Source organism: Colobus angolensis, unplaced genomic scaffold (assembly GCF_000951035.1).
Source record: "Colobus angolensis palliatus isolate OR3802 unplaced genomic scaffold, Cang.pa_1.0 Scaffold388, whole genome shotgun sequence".
In the NCBI taxonomy this organism is placed as follows: Eukaryota; Metazoa; Chordata; class Mammalia; order Primates; family Cercopithecidae; genus Colobus; species Colobus angolensis.
The window spans coordinates 818,990-831,584 of NW_012117243.1; the positions used below are offsets into that span (position 1 = coordinate 818,990).

The 12,595-nt window shown below is 38.8% G+C and overlaps 1 pseudogene; it reads left to right on the forward strand.

Annotated features, from left to right (window-relative positions):
- The first annotated feature begins 9,175 nt into the window (after window positions 1–9,175).
- Window positions 9,176–12,595, forward strand: part of LOC105520748 — a 33,902-nt pseudogene continuing 30,482 nt past the window's right edge.

The window sequence follows — 12,595 nt, forward strand, 5'->3', positions numbered from 1 at the left end:
TCATTTTCAGTGAGCTAAGAAAACAGAGACTATTCATATAATTTAACATTGCATGTGTGTGTGCTTTAAAATACTTGTCTTATTTCTTTTGTTCTATTTACTATTAGGCGTTATTAAAAATCCTAGCTTTTTTCATTTGCTCTTAAAAAAAAAAAAAGAAAAACAACTCCAAGAGTCTCTTTCCAACTCTGAAAACTCTTGGCTACATACGGGTGCTATTTTCAACTTATAGTAACTGGCAACCTTACATTTTGTAAAGTTCAGGAAGAGCAGAAACTCAGCTTCCAAATATGCCACTCTGTCAGCAGGTTTGAATGAACAGGAAGCAGACAATGGAAGGCAAATGTCTGGAACCCAAATGTTTCTTTCCTGTAGAGGAGAAGACTCAAATGAAGACTAGCTTCTAAATCTCATCTTTCAGCTGATTCGGTAGGGGTGGATGGTACCCAGTTCTAGCCATTCTTCTTCTATCCAGAAGAATAACACCTTTTATTAAGCCTCTTCTTTTAAGTACTATTTATTTTAATGCTACGGCTATCAGAAAGCATTTATTCTACCTCACAATATGCCTGCAAACCATGGTTCCAAGGAGGCAGTATTCCCTACTGGTTAAAAGTGCAAAGATAGTAGGAAAACAGATCTGTCATGTTGAGAAAACATTCACCCTTTACTAAGCCTTATTTTTCTAATTTGTCAAGTGAGGACAATAATAGTCTCTACCTCACAGGATTATTGTGATGACTATGTAAGATACTACATGTAAAGCATGCACTCTTGGTACATGATCATTATTCAATAACTGTATGTTAGTATCATTATTTCCATTACCATTATTGTTTGAAGTAGTAATAATATTCATAGCACTACTATTTCTCAAAATAGTTTCCCTTGATAATACCACTAAACATGTACTTCCTCTCTACTATTATATAAACTAGGTAGATTTCTAGAGTCATCCCAATCAACTTAATGTTTTTATTGGTTTCCTGAAATAGTTCATAGAGGATTCTTGAGAGTGAGCATACAGCTATATTCATCATTGTATTTTCAATGCATATTGCAATACTGAATGTATAAATGTTTATTGAAAAAAAATCACATTTGGGTGACCAGCAATAGAAAGGCTTTCTGGTATTTTTACTCTATTTCATAAAATCTATTGATTCTAATTGTCACACAATTATAAATGAGGCTCTTTCATTGCCTGAGAACTGAGGCAAAAATCTCTAAATTGAGAATAGTACATGCCAAGTACCTTCTCATTCTAAAGAGAACCACTAAAAATCTGAAATATATCCTTGCAGTATTCATTAAAGCAGCAAATCTGGTCCTGTGTCCATTACTGCCCATCCCCTCCAAGTCTCTGTGAGAGACACATACCGAGAATTGGGGGGGAACAGAGTAAGGAAACTAGGGCACAAGTACTCCCAGGTGGAGGAGGGTCCACCTCTCTAAGTAAGCCAGGGAGACGTCTGCAGGAGAACTGCCTGTAGAGATGGGAGTTGGCAAGAAAGTAATGTTAGTGTCTCATTTTTTGATGAGCATCTGTTTCTACAGTGGACTTGCTGGGCTTTCTCTGTCCTATGCGAGACAAAGAGAGAGAGGAAAAAAAGTAATTGGAGACAAGATGAAGGGTGAAATGAGAGCAAAGAAGAGGAGTAGACTCCAACATCACCTTCTTATGAGACACGACCTGAGAGTTTCCCATGAGCTCAAGGGACCTCTAGCAAAGAGCTCACCTGGAGCCATCTTGTTGATGCCCCCCTCAGGAGGACTCCAACTGTAAGAATTGAGTACAGGGAGTTTCTCAGCGATGTGAAGCTGAAGAGGGCATCTGAGGAGATGAGCTGTGAAACATATTCACAAGAGGGACATGTGAAGGTAGTGACCATTCCGAAGAACCCAGACAGCTGCCCACAGGAGAAGGATGCTGTCCCAAAGATGGTGCCAGTGAGTGAAGAGACACTGGCTTTTCTCTTGCGTTCTCTCTAATCCCTGCCTTCAGAGGGGTGGGCAGAAAGGAGAGGGAGAAGTTGGGCAGCCAAATGGTATCAAAGAGAGAAGCCCTGAACTGGATAAAAACAGAAAATTTTGAGACTGGATCAAAGCTTTTTCCCATTTCAGTATTAAAAGTTCCAAGATGAGACTGTTCTTATACCAAAAACTATCGGTTCTTTATAGAACCTATACCAAGTGTTATCAAGGGCTACGAAAAGGAAGTTCAAAAGAGCAAACCAGGAGGCCATGATGAAAGAAAAAAATAAATCTGTTTCCTATGCAGTCAAAGCTATTTATTACACCAATTACACTCATAACCCTGTAAGGGAGAGAAGAAGGGAGAGACATGTGAAGATGGCTAGTGGGCAGGCCAGTCAGACAAGCTCAGCTGTTAATCCACCCTATGCCATTCCAAGTGAGCTGGCAGAAGTAGGGATTCTGAAGCGGAACTTCGGACTCTGGGCCAAGTGTTCCTTCCATTGCACTCCACCACCTCCCCATAATAAGGGCTTCCATTTTTTATTGTACTTTAAAATTAACAAAGCATTTGGGTGAACCACTGCCTTGCCAAGAATGTTTAGTCTGAAGAAAATTCTGTTGAACAAGGTGTCAAAACAACCAATAAAGATGCTTCTAAGAGCATTATCTTAGCTCTGCAGGGAGTCAGCACAATGCAGAGAAAATACAAGACTGAGAATCCAAAGGCTCCCGTTCGTTCTGGTTGTAGCGCAACAAGGAGCATTAAGAAAGGAGCGTGGCATTTGGCGTCAGATTGAGATTCAAATTCTGGCTCTGCTGTTTAGCAGCTGTGTGACCTAAGGCACAATTCTTAACCTCTTTAATCCTCGATTTCTTCATGCATAAAATAGGAAAATGCCACCTACTTCCCAGGATTGCTGAGAGGAATAATGAGATAATATCGAAGCCTGGGAATGTGTCTGGAACTCAACAGGGGTCCAATAAATACGAGTTTTATCGAATCACCTATCAGTACATTTTCTGCTCTGCCAATCTAAGAGAACTCTGGTGTTGATGAAATTCAACAATATGTATGAGAAAAACTCTTTACAGTGAGTTACTTTAAGATATGTATTTTTCTTGTTCTCTTCCTGGGTGATATCTCTCTTTCAACTACAGGAGCACAGAATCAATGTGAGATGGGAACATTCCTTGTTGTCTTTTTGAAAGCAAATTCCAATCTCTTAAAACCAGTTTTCTCTACAGTTCTTACTTTTATTAGTACTTTTAGATACATATCATTTTTCACAATTATAAAAGACATACATATTCATTACAGGAGATGTGAAAAATATTATGAAGTATTTCCTTTCAGTTATTTCTAGACAAGAATGTTTTTAAGAATTGGGTTTATTATGTATATACAGTTTAATAATAGGATTTTTTAATTAAACATTTGATACTTGGTTGAATGTATCTAAGTCAGTAAATAATAAAAAGAGGAAGCATAATTCATTAACAAGAAATAGAGAATGTGAAGATAGTTTCTTAATGGTGGTTATTATTGTGAACTATAACCTAGCCACAGAAGACAATGTGAAATGTATGTGTACACTTTATACAAACACAAGAAACCAAACACCTGGGTAACTATTATACAAGTTTAGAAATAAAACATTTCTAGTTCTTTAGAAGTCCACTAGGGCATGTTCTCTCTGTCGCATCTTTCTGTCTACATATTCCAAGAAGTAACCTCTATCCCCAAGTGTGATCCTCAAAATGCTTAACAACTGTTGTGGTATGTCATCTGTCACTGCCAAAATTGTGTTTTCTCCATCCAGGGTTCCAGAGGCCAGCAGACAACAGGGCAGGGAAGCTGTCCCCTAACACTTCTTTTATTGTTTTATTTTGCTTATTGTGTTCTTTCCCATGTCATTAATTTAAATTTAATATTTAATTGAGTTAAGCAATGTTTTCTCTTGTCTGTTTTTTGTTTGTTTATTTATTTGTTTTGGTATAGCTAGAAAGGCTTTCCACACATCTAGATTATAAAGGAATAAATTAATGTTTTCTTGTAGTACTTCTATGGTTTTGTTTTCTACATGTAGATCCCTGAGGGATTAGTAGTTCATTCTGGTGTATAGTGTGAGGTATAAATTCATTTTTCTTCTTTTTTCAATAATTTCTGAAGACACTTTCATTAACGCTAACTAGAATGGGTCTATATATCTTCTTTTATGTTCATTATTATGTTTGTTTAAGCACCAATACCACACTGTTTTAATTATAAGGGGCTTTAGAGTATCACTTAATATCTGATATGACTGGCTTCCCTCATTGCTCTCTCATCCTTTTTCAAGATTTTTCTAACAAAATTTTCAAGTTTATCTTCTATGTGAACTTTATAATCAATTTGTCTAGCCCCCAAACAAAACAAAACAAATACCTGGGCTTGGATTCAATTTATATATTGACTCGTGGCACTGCCCACAAAGATAAGATCTCTATTTTTTTCTAGGATAGTTTTGTGTCTTTCAAAGATATTTTGAAGTTCATCTCTTATAGCTTGTGTCTATTTTATGCTAATTTTGTTTCTACCAATTTTGTCGCTAATATGCTATAGGATTTTTCTTTCATTGTATCTTCTCTATGATTATAGTTTGTAGGTACTAAGGCTATGGATTTCTTGATAATTTTACAGTATACTATTCATTGATTTGCTTATGGGTTATATGAATTGTGTTATTTATTCTCAAGGATTTTCCAGGTATACTGTCATATCATGTAGAAATAGAGATAGTTTTATTTCTTTTCCAATTCTCACACCTCTAATATTTCACACAGCAGTAAAGGTAGTTGGTATTCTTGCCTTTTTCTTGACTTTAGGAAAATGTTTCTAGTGCTTTCCCATTAAATTAGATGCTGGGTTTAGAAAAGATAAAGTTGGCATGCACACACACACACACACACTTTCAAATCTGTAGACCAATCTTAGATGTATCAATGCAAAAATGTAAAATAAAATATTGTCAAATAGAATCCAAAAACACTGAAAAATAATGCACTGTGAACAAGTGGATTTTTCTAGAAATGTAGGAACAGTTCAGATAAAATTTCTTATATTTACCATAGTTATGGCTGAAAAGAAATCATATGATAATCTTTCTAGATGCTGGCAGGAAGTTCAACAAAATTTGACCAAAATCCCTGATGGAAAAAATGCTCGATGAAAATAGAAATTTATGAATAGCATCTCAACACAATTAATATATCTATACCTCTAATTATATTCATATCTAGGTAGATTTAGATAAATAGAGAAATAAAACTAGTTCTAAATGGGAAATAAAAATAGTTCTAATGGGAAAATGCCGCGGACATTTTCCCACAGCCAAGAATTATTGTTAAGCATTGTGTTAAAGTATTAGCCAATGCAAGCTGACAAGGGTTATGATGTTATGTAAGCCTGAACAACTTGGACTTGTGGAAACATGCACAGTTATGACGGTTACACCCATGGATTGGTTCTGGGTTGGTTGATACCCATCTGAGTAAAAGTAGAACAAGGATGAATTTATTGTGAAACAAAGTGATATTTCTCACACCCATAGATTAGAGTGATGATTCTTGCTGGGATTCAAATGACCCAGGGAGCATTTCCATCCGTATATATCATACATATTTTATATCTGGAAATACAGATTTCCAGTCCTGATCACAGAATTTCCAGATTCAGCAGGTCTAGAGTTTGACCTTGGAAGTTTTGTTTTTTCTTACTATGTATTTCAGTACATAGGCATGGTTTTAGGAACTATTATTTTATAAAGCTTTATTTACTTGATTATTTATTCATATGTTTATTTCCCTTTTTGTTTTAGAATGTGTTTAAGTTGGGTTACCGGAACATATAAAATACAGCAAAATTAATGTAAATTTTAAAAAGGAAAATAAATTAAAATTAAGAAAGTTAAATGTTGGCATAGATAACGCTAATATAACAAAGGCCCACCACAGTGAGTTAGAAACAATAAGGTCGTTTGCAGAAGTTAAGACACAAAGGCCATTCCTGGGTTGTCATGTGAAGTAAATTATATTATAGTTCCTCTTTCTCCACAACCGGTAGCATTTGCTTGTGCATAAAATTGTTTAAAATAAACACTAAGAGCTGTCTCTAGGTAGAATAGTGGCATATAAATTCATCACAAATCTGTAGATGTGCATATGCAAAAGATTGGTGTGAATGTACAGACACCTTAGTTATTAGACAGTGGTGTGGGGCTTAGATTGTGGGCATAGCACCTTTGATCTTTATATATTTAACACTTTCAGCACAGGTCAGCAGAGTAACTTATTTCATCTCCAGTACCTGTATCTATTAAGGTATATTTATTATCTATACCCTACTGATACCATAAATAATTTAAGAAGAGTTAAACAACAACAAATACACTTACAACAGGACAATTAAAAGACAGATAGAAAAACAAATCAGAAATCATATAAAGTAGGGGATGTCAGACACATCTGCTAGACACAATTTTAACTGCAATGAATTATTACATTTAGATTTTCATTGATTACCCTCTAAAGTGAAAAAGAAAACATGATAGAGATTGCTCTTCTCTGATAAAAAGAAAAATCTTACATTTCTTTATAAGATTTGCTCCCATTGTTAAATTCTAAGAAAAATATATCAAATAGAGCTATCCTTGAATAGTATGGAGTCATAATTCTACAGCCTTTACCATCCCCAAACCTATCTCAGGAGATTGCTTTTATCTCAGCAGTTTATAGTTAGTTCTTTAGTTAGCTCTGTACATATTTTTTTTTCTTATCTAGATTAAGGACTGGAAGACATGTATATTGATCTTCTTAATGTTGCACTTTTCTGATATAACAGGTGCTAGTAAATGTTCATCAAGTGAACAAATGAATAATCAATGAATAGACAAACAAATAATAGTCTGTGCAGCCAATTGCATGTCCTAGCTCTCACCCAAATCACCAGGCTTGGGTTATTTAATAGTTTTGTTTGAATTTATTTATTTATTTATGTATTTATTTATTTATTTATTTACTTATTTATTTTTGAGACAGAGTCTCATTCTGTCACCCACGCTGAAGTGCAGTGGCACAATCTCTACTCACTGCAGCCTGCGCCTCCCAGATTCAAGCAATTCTTGTGCTACAGCCTCCGGAGTAGCAGGGATTACAGATGTGTGCCACAATACCCGGCTAATTTTTGTATTTTCAGTACAAAGAGGGTTTCACCATGTTGGACAGGCTGCTCACAAACTCCTGGGCTCAAGTGATCTGCCCTCTTTGGCCTCCCAAAGGGCTAGGATTACAGGCATAAGCCACCAAGCTAGGCCAACAGGTGCTGCTTTAGTACTTATTAGGTTGGTACATAAAAGTAATGGCAGGACCTGCAATTACTTTGTAGTTATGGCCAATTAGCAAAAGAGGCAAAAACAATTCTCATTATAGTTCTTATATTCTCCACTAGGGGAATAAATGATTAAAGTGTGTAATGTGTTAGATGGCAAGAAGTATTTTGAAGATGAAAAAAAACTTGACAATGCAGAAAAAAGAGACAAAGAGCCCTGAACTCTGTGTAGGTGTGGGGTGTGTGTGTGTGTGTGTGTGTGTGTGTGTGTGTGTGTGTGTGTACGAGAGAGATAGAGACTGGGAATATACATCCAGGAGAAAAGGCATGACTGGGGCATCCCAGCTTCTTATGATAACTGATATAAACAGAAATAAAAAGCATAATGATTTAACTCTAATGGTCTCAAGGCAGGTGACGTTGTGGCTGAGAGTTCCGCTGATAGAAGGAAGTTGAACTTATTTCCAAGAATACACAGTATTATGGGTGTTTGTATCACTTTGTTGCACAGAGAGAGTGGTAGATGTATTCAAACAATCATTGCAATCAACAATGATAGGTATCCAACCTATCATTCCAAGCTAGTGAAATGCATGCATTTTGGGGATTAGGTTAGGGAAAGAGGCTGAGAAGGCTAGGAGGAGGAAGAAATTCTCACACACAATGGGACCTATTACTGCAGCAGCACTATACCAGAAATAGTTTTCAAGGAAGAACTTGAGAATTAATTTCAAATTGAAGTCTAAGTGTAATTTACGTAGGCAAAAAGTAATTTCCTGGGTTGGATTTGGGCCAGGACATTGGACTTAACGCCTCATCTCTTGGAAAAATTGCCAGGGGATCTTTGATAATTATAAGAGAGCATGGCCTTAGATTTACAGCTCCAGCATAGGCTGGTATCTTCAGAGGGCAGCGCCACTTAGTACTCGGAACAGACTCCAGTTGATGAATGATACCTTAATGCCACTTACTGATTTACATGCCCTCTGTGCTCCCAACAGCACCTGTGCTTTTCCAAGAGTGCTTCTGTGCCTAAGGACTGCCAAGACTTTGCTCTGTCAAATAGTACAAGATCAGATCAATTGATACTAAAAAACCTCTACAGCTCAGAAACTTAAAAAAAAAAAATGGGTCAAGAGATGCTTGCTGAAGTGATTGTTATTTTTAAGCACGTAAACATATCAATATGAGTACTGCAGGAATAATAAAGGTAGTGAACACCAAAGAATCCCTGACTGGGCTTTCATCTCTACAGCTACCAAACTATGTAAAATCCAGCAAGTCATTTCATCTCACTAAGCCTCAGTTTTCTTATCTATACGAACCTGAATAAAATCCAAACAGCTGGCCTATTCTAAATAACCACCACGTTTTATCACCTGGTGGTCTTCTCTAACTTTAGAATCGTTTCCTATCTCCCTCTCCCTGTGACCCCAGTCATACTGGCCTTCTTTGTGTTCTGCAAATCCACCAAATTTGCCTGTAGTCAGGGCCTCAGTGCTTGCTCTTCCTACCACACAGAATTCTTCTCCCCTACAGGGTTGTATGACTGTCTTCCCATCATTCAAATATCCTTTCTCAGAGGTTCTATCTCATCACCCAATCAAAGATTGCCCCTTGCCCTTCATTTTTTTTCTTTCAGCTTCTCATTTTATTAACATCATAGTATTTATCACTTTCCAAAATGATATTTTTATGTCATTGTTTACATGTTCAATGATTATCAACAACCCTTCCTCACCATCATAGAATCAGAGTTTCCACAAGCAAAAGACCCTTGTGGGTCATTGGCAAAGCCTGAGTCCTGTCCTCTTGCTCTCCTCCCCAGACAGTATGAACTTCACCACTTGCTCCAACTTCTCCACCAACTACCGGTCCCTGGGCTCTGTCCAGGTGTCCAGCTACAGCACCCAGCCTGTCAGCAGCGTGGCCAGCATCTATGCAGGTGCCAGGGGTTCTGGTTCCCGGATCTCCATATCCCACTCCATCAGCTTCCTGGGTGGCATGGGGTCCAGGGGCCTGGCCATGGGGATGGCTGGGGGTCTGACAGGAATGAGAGGCATCCAGAACGAGAAGAAGACCATGAAAAGCCTGAACGAACGCCTGGCCCCGTAACCTGGACAGAGTGAGGAGCCTGGAGACCAAGAACGAGAAGCTGGAGAGCAAAATCTGGGAGCCCCTGGAGAAGAAGGGACCCTAGGTCAGAGACTAGAGCCATTACTTCAAGACCATCGAGGACCTGAGGGCTCAGATCTTCGCAAATACTGTGGACAATGCTCGTATCGTTCTGCAGTTAGATAATGTCCATCTTGCTGCTGATGACTTTAGAGTCAAGTATGAGACAGAACTGGCCATGCGCCAGTCTGTGGAGAACAACATCCATGGGCTCCACAAGGTCATCAGTGACCCTGATGTCACTTGGCTGCAGCTGGAGAAACAGATTGAGGCTCTCAAGGAGGAGCTGCTCTTCATGAAGAACCATGAAGAGGAAGTAAAAGGCCTACAAGCTCAGATTGCCAGCTCTCGGTTGACAGTGGAGGTAGATGCCCCCAAATCTCAGGACCTCGCCAAGACCATGGCAGACATCCAGGCCCAATATGACGAGCTGGCTTGGAAGAACTGAGAGAAGCTGGACAAGTACTGGTCTCAGCAGACTGAGGAGAGCACCACAGTGGTCACCATGCAGTCTGCCAGAGTTGGAGCTGCTGTGATGATACTCACTGAGCTGAGAGGTACAGTCCAGTCTTTGGAGATCAACCTGGACTTGATGAGAAACCTGAAGGCTAGCTTGCAGCCGTCTGAGGGAGGTGGAGGCCTGCTACACTCTGCAGATGGAGCAGCTCAACGGGATCCTTCTGCACCTGGAGTCAGAGCTGGCACAGACCTGGGCAGAGGAACAGCACCAGACCCAGGAGTATGAGGCCCTGCTGAACATCATAGTCAAGCTGGAGGCTGAGATCACCACCTACTGCTGCCTGCTGGAAGATGGCGAGGACATCAATCTTGGTGATGCCCTGGACCGCAGCAACTCCATGTAAACCATCCAAAAGACACAACCCGCCAGATAGTGGATGGCAAAGTGGTATCTGAGACCAGCGATACCAAAGTTCTGAGGCATTATGCCAGCAGAAGCAGGGTACCCTTTGGGGAGCATCAGGCCAGTAAAAAGTTCAGAGGAAAAAAAAAGCCTTGTTTATATTTTTTACCAGTCTGTTCCCAGTATTCAGGGTAGTGCCTAGTGAAGAGCAGATCCTTAATAAATATGGAAGAATGGAAGACAACGGATTCAGTGATTTCCCAGCCATCCCAGCTCCAGCAGCCTGGGGGCCAGTGTAACTTTAGCTAGGATAATTCAGCTCCAGGAAGTACCATGACCTGGGATAGTTGATTTTAGTGACTTTCCCTAGCTGTCCTCATCCCCTGCCTATCCTGGACATAACCTTCATCTCCTGAAGGCACTGTTGTTAGAGTCAATTACATACAAAGGAAGATTATGGGGTAAGGGTAGCATAAGATGGAATGAATTAAAATATTTCAAACAGTGCCTAACTCTTCTCCCCCTTTCTCCCTACTTAGCAGTGGTGAAATTCGATGTACACATTAAATAAAATATGGAGTAGTTGAATATGTTTTAATATTTTAATAAAATAAGATTGAAAAATTTAACTGTGAAAACTTTCAAAATAATGGATTTCTAATAATTGATTCTCAAATGCCGTCTGTTTCTCACTACACAGCAGGAAGGACAGGAATTCATGAAGAACAAGTGAGGTTGAGAATGAGCACAGAACTTAAGGATGTGACCAGGATATGAGGTACGATCCATGAAACCGTAAAATCTGCAAACCAAAATAAAATTCTAAGACACTCTAACCATTTGAATAAACTTCCTTCTCAGCCAGTGCACTCTTAAAATATAAGCTGAAAGACTGGTTTAGGCCATGACGGGAAGTGGGGGTTTGGCATGCCTCATTATACCTTCCCGTCATTAACACCAATACAGATCTCAAGTCTGATAAAAAGCATTTACGATCTGTGCTCTCCAAAGTTTGCTACCTGAAACCTGCATCTGCACAATAAGAACTTTGGTCTCCACAATCCCTCATCTTAACCCAGACATTTTCTTTCTATTGACCTTAGGTCTTTAGATAAATTGAACGAATTATCAACCAGTTGGTTTTTAAATCTGCCTATAACCAAAAGCAGCCCCAACATCCCACATTGAGCTGTGCCTGCTTTCTGGACCAAACCAGTGTATTTCTTAAATGTATTTGATTAAAGTCTCATGTGTCCCTAAAATGTAGAAAACCAAACTTCACCCCAACCAGCTTGGGCACATGTTCTCAGGATCTTCTAAGGGGTGCGTCATGGGCCATGGCCACTCATAATAGGCTCAGAATAAATTTCGTCAAATATTTTACAAAATTTGACTCTTTTCATCAACAAATCCAAGGCAAGAATGTGGCAGATCATGGTAGTGAAAAGTGTGGCAGAGTAAGGTCGGGAATATGGAAGAAGCAGCAGTTGGGTTTTATATGGCTCATACACAGTCATTAGTTTAAAAACAAAAATGAAATATTTCTAGTTAAGGCACACACTTTTCATTTTATCAAAATGTCCTCCACCTTTTCACTGATTTTCATACCTTGCTGTGCCCTGAAGTTCTTTCTAGATTACACCTGCATGGCCCAGGAGAGGTGCAATGGCAAAGAAACAAGAAGTGATTCTTACAGTCAGGAACCCCTGGATGCTGGGGATGCCAAAGCTGTAAGTAAGGGATGATCAACATTGACCAAACAAAACAGTCACTATTTGCATTAATACGATTTCTGGAGCACTGATGTCTTTTTAAGTAGTTGGCTCTGAATATCTAGATTTACCTCTCTTCCATCCAAACGTTATGTCTAAAGTTGCCTACTTCCTCTTAAAAAGGTGTTAATATCAGGCGAGTTCTAACAGATGTAATCCAAAGTCACAGGAGACATTTTGCAGGGCACAGGAAAGACGGCACTTAATCTCTGACTGTGCCTAGTTTAGCCCGTGGACAACTTCTTCAGAAAAAAGAACATTCACTTGACAGTTTTATCAGTCAGGGAACATCTAAGAAACAAAGCTCACCACATCAGGGAATTCAATAGAAGTAATTTAATATGGGTAATCGGTTACTAGATTACAAGAGCTGAAGATCAATTGAGAAAAAATGAGGTAGCACTGACATTAGCAACTGAAGAAAGCTGTGACCTTGAGGACTAT